At 38.0% G+C, this 6,041-nt stretch overlaps 1 long non-coding RNA gene across 1 annotated transcript; it reads right to left on the reverse strand.

The window, feature by feature from the left end:
- Positions 1 to 730: 730 nt before the first annotated feature.
- LOC308391799 lies at positions 731 to 5,518 on the reverse strand. The gene is made up of 3 exons (XR_013970698.1): positions 5,399 to 5,518; positions 5,095 to 5,256; positions 731 to 815 (listed from the first exon to the last, which is right to left on the reverse strand). It is a non-coding gene; the product is annotated as an uncharacterized lncRNA (long non-coding RNA).
- Positions 5,519 to 6,041: the final 523 nt, after the last annotated feature.

Genomic DNA, 6,041 nt, shown 5'->3' on the forward strand with positions numbered 1-6,041 from the left:
CATAAACACACAAACATTTATTAACATGTTCCACAGTGTTCCAGTTTGATTTTCTTATCCTGTGGACAAAAACGTACATGGATGCAGGTTTATTGTTAACTGTTGTAAGGTTTATTTAATGAACATATCCAGCTGCAGCTCCACTGTGATCCTGAACTGGATAAGCACTTAAGAAAATGTGTCAATAAATGGACAAACATCAACTTACTATATTTATCCAAACAGACGGGACCAATAATGCTTCGCTGAGTTAGAGACTTTAACAGACTCTTCTATGTAAGAATGTCTCGTGCTGATATACCTGCAAACTTGACAACAAAGGTTTTTCAGACTACATGTAGCTGTCCTCTATGTCAGCTAACACATTTACATTTATGTCACACTTATTTCTGCTTTCCCATTTTATAATTATTACTTACATTTTGATTAGATACCTTGAGTTTGTAAATGATCAGATTACATAATTGGAATACAATTCAGGGTTGCGGGAGGATGAAGCCTATCCCAGCTGATACAGGACAAAGACAGGCTGCCAGTTTATTGCAGGGCTAATACAATATGTGTAACAGAAAATCCACTTAAATGTTTGATATTTCTTATAATAATCATAATTATGACTATTATTTAAAGGTTTCTTCATAAATACATTTTGATTTTTTATAACCCCTAAAATATAAACCTGAGCTGTTTCAGATTCTGACCTCTGACCTCAGTGACCTGGCTGTGTCGTCACTGCAGCTCCCTCTTGGAAGTACGTCTGCTTCTTGTCTTCCCCCAGTGTTGACCGCCTGATATCAAGATATCACGTACTGTAACTGAGGAACAAAAAAGGACAAACACTTGCCTTCATTTAAAAGTACATTCATACAGAGATAATCTATGGAAACACACTAGTTCACAGTTTGGGAGGAACCAGTTCCTGTGAAACATTTCTGTATATGAACATCATGTGGAGAATGAATGAAATGAGTTCTTCAGGTGACTCAGCAGTCCCACACTGACAAATGAAATCTAGTTAAACTATTAAGCATATTTGCTCTTCTGAAATCTGTGTTAAACAACAACAAACATAAATTAGTAACAAAAACTACAGCTGAGTATAGGCTTTACAAACCACCAGCAGCCATAATGCTAAATTTTAATCTTCAAATGTTTCTGAGCTGTCTTCAACCTGCTTTTAGCACATTAAAGTCTCAATAAATAAAGTCAATGCAGACTCAATCCTAAATGTTCAGCACACAGAGACACAGAGGTACTGTTTAAAGTTTAGTGTTAACTTGAGTCACTGATCATTCACAGTATTACAGAGTCTGGCAGTCTTTGCATGATGTCCATGTCACTGTAAGTTTCTAGCTGACTCTCAGGTGTGCCAGCAGGAAAGAGTAATAATAACCTGCATCCTGAGGTTTGTCATGCAGGATTAAAGGAGCCAAGCTTTGTTCACACAGCTAGGATTGTATTTTACACTGACCCTGGGTCAGTATCAACTTCAAGAAGACAGCTGTAACTGTTGATAGAAGAATCACACACACATATTTATGGCTTTGCCTTATAGAATTCAGCATCTCAGTGCTCAGGAAATAGGTTTTGCAGTTGTTTGAGCTAAGATTTTCAAGTTATTCACAAATTAAAACCTATACTTTGTGTCGGGCAAGAACCAAATTCAAATGCATGTAACAGTGAGAAACGCGTTTCTCATCAACTTCATAGAGCTTGCTGTAACTTTTGATAGAAGACTCAGACAAACATATTCATGGCTTTATCTTATAGACTTCAATATCCCCCCAATGTGTGTGTGAGTCTTCTCTCAAAATTTACAGCTGTCTTTATGAAGTTTATGGAAAAACGCTTTATTTCACCACGTTAGTGCGTTTCTCGCTATTACATGCATTTGAATGGAGTTCTCGCCCGACACAAAGTATAGGTTTTCAATTTGTGAATAACTTGAAAATCTTAGCTCAAACAGCTGCAAAACCTATTTCCTCAGCACGGAGATGCTGAATTCTATAAGGCAAAGCCATAAATATGTGTGTGTGTGAGTCCTCTATCAAAAGTTACAGCTGTCTTCATGAAGTTGATACTGACCCAGGGTCAGTGTAAAATACAAGTTATTCACATAATGAAAACTTATACTTTGTTTCGTGCAAGAACTCCATTCAAATGCATGTAATAGTCAGAAACGCACTGTCTCGGCGAAATGAAGCCTTTTTGTACAACTTCATGAAGTTAGCTGTAACTTTTGATAAAAGGCTCAAAGCAGAGGGATAACGACGGCTATTCAACATCGTTACACGACACATTCGAGCTGCATGACGCAGACAAAGTGACTAAATCATCTTTTTTGTGGTTTATTGTCTTCAAACCAGCAGACAAAGCCGATTGCAGAAGATGTCGGAGAAGAACTTCAGGCCGTGTACTGAAAAGGTATTTTTTTCTTGTTATCAAAAGACATTTGGAGTGGCAGCTTCTGCAACTGGTTGCACTAAAGTAAAGCTTACAGTCTAAGAAACCACAGTGTTGATATTCAGCACAAAGAGAAAAGCTCACTTGTTTGAATTTATTTACAATCATAGTTTTATAAATTCTGAATGTAAACATCTTTTACAGCTTTGATATTGTTTGACACTAGATATCAGGTTTAATTTAAAGGTTTCTGTGTCCCAATGAGCCATTTACACTGACCAGTGTTTCACTTTAACTGTAACACATTCATTATTTAGTTCCAACATTTCTAAGAGAAATAACTGAATGTAAAAAATGGCAGCCCTCAGGCCAGGTTTAATTGATAGAGATATATGCATGCATTGTGAAATTTATGTATCACATATAATTGTTATTCACCTAATCATGGCATACCCACCCCTTCCTCCCTAGTTAACTGCAACCCAAAATAACTAGTGGGGCTATTTACACACTCACAACCAGTGTGGGGTAAAAAGAGCCACCAAAAAGCTGTCAACCACAGATGTGCTAGAAGAGTTAGAAACTCTACTTATGGAGAAACTTTCTAAGTCTAACAGGGGACAGGTACTCCTGCCCAAATAACATGATATAACCCCACATACAGCCCAGCCATAAAATGAACCAAGTCATTTAATTAAAGACAGCATGGGACCAAATGCATGTAACCAGCCTGCACCAACCTGGAATTTCTTCCTCCTGAATTAAATGAATGAATGGATGAAAGTTAAATGACTACAAACCTAAAGCCACTAGTTCCCACACTGGAGCTCCCTGACACTGTGTGTTAACCGTATTTAGCTTGTATCAACAGTTGTAACAGGCTAAGCCACTTGAGACACTGCATTGAATTTGTTCCTGTCTTAATGATTTCAGCTGACTGGTTTCAACTCAGATGTTCTGCTTTTTCCTTTCAGTAGATCAAATCAGCTCGTGCTGCTTCTGCTTCCAATTTAATGGCAAGAAGAAGAAGAAGAATGTTCAGCGAAGTGGCGTTCATGGTCTCAGTGAACAGTCATGGTCACACACTGCATGTGGTTTTAAAAGCAACATGTCTGTTCAGTACAACGATCGAGATGTGTAATATTAGTGCAGCTACGGTTTGTTCTTGAACATCAGTTCTGTTTTCTACTTTGATCACTTAGACCAAAAAAGTGTTGTTTTCAGATTCTTTCTTTTAAATCTATAAAGCACCTGCTCATTTTTTATTACAATTAGTTTCACATAAATGTTAGTTTTTCCTTTATGATCTTTTAATGCTTACACTACACTGTACACATTAGAGACATTTCTGTTACCTGTTTCTGTTGACTCAGAGTTGTGAAATGTTCTTTTATTTAATGCACAATATGAAGTTCATAATTTTCTTACAAATAAAACTCTAATGACAAACATGAACAGCTGTGCTTATTTCTGAGACATGAGTTTTTGAATGTGTTTAGACAGTGTGCATCTGTAATCTGAAACTGTAATGGTGAACCTGAGGTGATGGTCAACAGAAGGCTAATATATATCAATATAAAACAATATTGAAGTAATGTCTTTACCCCCTGCAGAGTGTGGACGCTGTGCACTCAATCACCTTATTCACTGTAGTAAACATGCACCGCTAGCTCAAGTGACTGACTGTCTCCATGGTTACATCGTATATTATTAGCTATGTAAACAGCTTCCATAGATACCGCCATAGCTCTCTGCAGCTGTAACACTTTCACACTTTGCAAATCATTTCACGATTTTGATAGTTATGAAGACAGAATATGTTTTTAAGGTCATGCTAGGCGGTTGCTATGGTGGTTGCTGTGGACTTGGCTGGACCGCGTCCGATTCCTGTTATTAGCTGTCCGCCGTAGGAAGGCTGCGTTCCATTTACAAGTAGTGACAGTCTGCCGCAACTCGAACTCAAACCCCGCTTTGTTCTTTAATTATAGGCCTTTTATAGCCGTTCATGACACGCACACACACACATAAAGCACTTTGCCTCACCATGAGAATGGAACTTTACCTAAGCTAACCTTTAAAATATCTGATATAGGATAGAAAAAATGAAGCAACCAGAGATTTAATGATGAAGACTCTAAAACCCACTGTCTTGACAAAATAAAGCGTTTTTGTACAACTTCATATAAATAGCTGTAACTTTTGATAGAAGATTCAGATATACGTATTCATGACTTTATCTTATAGAACTCAATGTCCCCGTGCTGGGCAAACAGGTTTTGCAGCCGTTTGAGCTAAGATTTTAAAATTATTCACATAATGAAAACCTATACTTTGTCTCAGGCGAGTTTCCCATTCAAATGCATGTAACAGTGAGAAACGCATTGTCTTGGCGAAATAAAGCGTTTTTGAACAACTTCATATAAATCGCTGTAACTTTTGATAGAAGACTCAGACAAACATGTTTATGGCTTTATCTTATAGAACTCAATATCCCCGTGCTGGGCAAACAGAACAGGATAGAAAAAATGAAGCAACCAGAGATTTAATGATGAAGACTCTGGGTTCTGTAGTGACCTGAATGACTCTTTGCATACAATTTATTGAAGAGGACTTTAGAATGCACTTTACATTTAGACTGTTGCTGTTTAATTTTTTACATTGTTGCGGTGTTATGTCATGAATAAAGTTCACCTGCTGGGGGTTTGATGGATCAGATCATCATAATCAATGGGTCCTGAGGTGGGCGGGACTGTCTCTGGTGATGTCACCATGAAGGAACAGCATCTGGCACGTGTTGCTGAAACATCCCAGTACACTGGTGTAGTTTCCTCTCCAGCTGTTTGACATTTGACACTTCAACATTAAGGAGAAGAAGAAGAAACAGTGTTAGGTCAGGTGACCACATGGTTTCTAAAGTAACTGACAGGAAGTAACCAGGCCGTTAGAAATGGATGGCATGTGTTTAGAGTTACTGGAGTTGGGTAACTCTACTTACCAAAAGCAGAAGCACACAGATGAAGGATCAGATGCTGAATGTTGCAGGAACATGCTCGTGCGGTGGTCATTCAGTGCTGCTCCGGCAGGTTAGACAGTCCAAGACTGATATACTGCCCATCTGAGAGTTTGAAAACACACATGCAAAGATTTATTTTGTATTACAGTCAAAGTTGGATGTTCATTTTTGTCCTTTAAAAATGTTTGTGTATTTGAAAGCGCTAACATTTAAGGATGACTTGGATCGTCTCCTTTAAAGGGGAGACAAGTGTATCCACTGATCCACGTCACTTTACCTGGATGATGACTCCTCTCCCCCTCACTCAGAAACGCTCCTAATATAACCAAGCAAATAAATAATATTGAAGATTTACTTACATCATTACAAAAACAGGAAAAACATCTCCCTTTGATTCTATTTCTCCATTCCTGCTGAACATCAGGCAACAAATATCTCAATAAATCACAGTAAAATGTAAAGCACATGTTTTCTCTGCTTTGTCTAACCTCTGCAGAGCCTCTGTCAAGAAAAACATATCTGTAAGCATAAAACAAATATACATTTCATAACACGTCACTGGACAAACCTCGGTCAGTTGATTTCCTCTGTGCAGTGTAGACGAACATCAGTCAGCAAGTCAAGG

This window comes from Rhamphochromis sp. 'chilingali', assembly GCF_963969265.1.
Source record: "Rhamphochromis sp. 'chilingali' genome assembly, chromosome: 2".
Taxonomy (NCBI): domain Eukaryota; kingdom Metazoa; phylum Chordata; class Actinopteri; order Cichliformes; family Cichlidae; genus Rhamphochromis; species Rhamphochromis sp. 'chilingali'.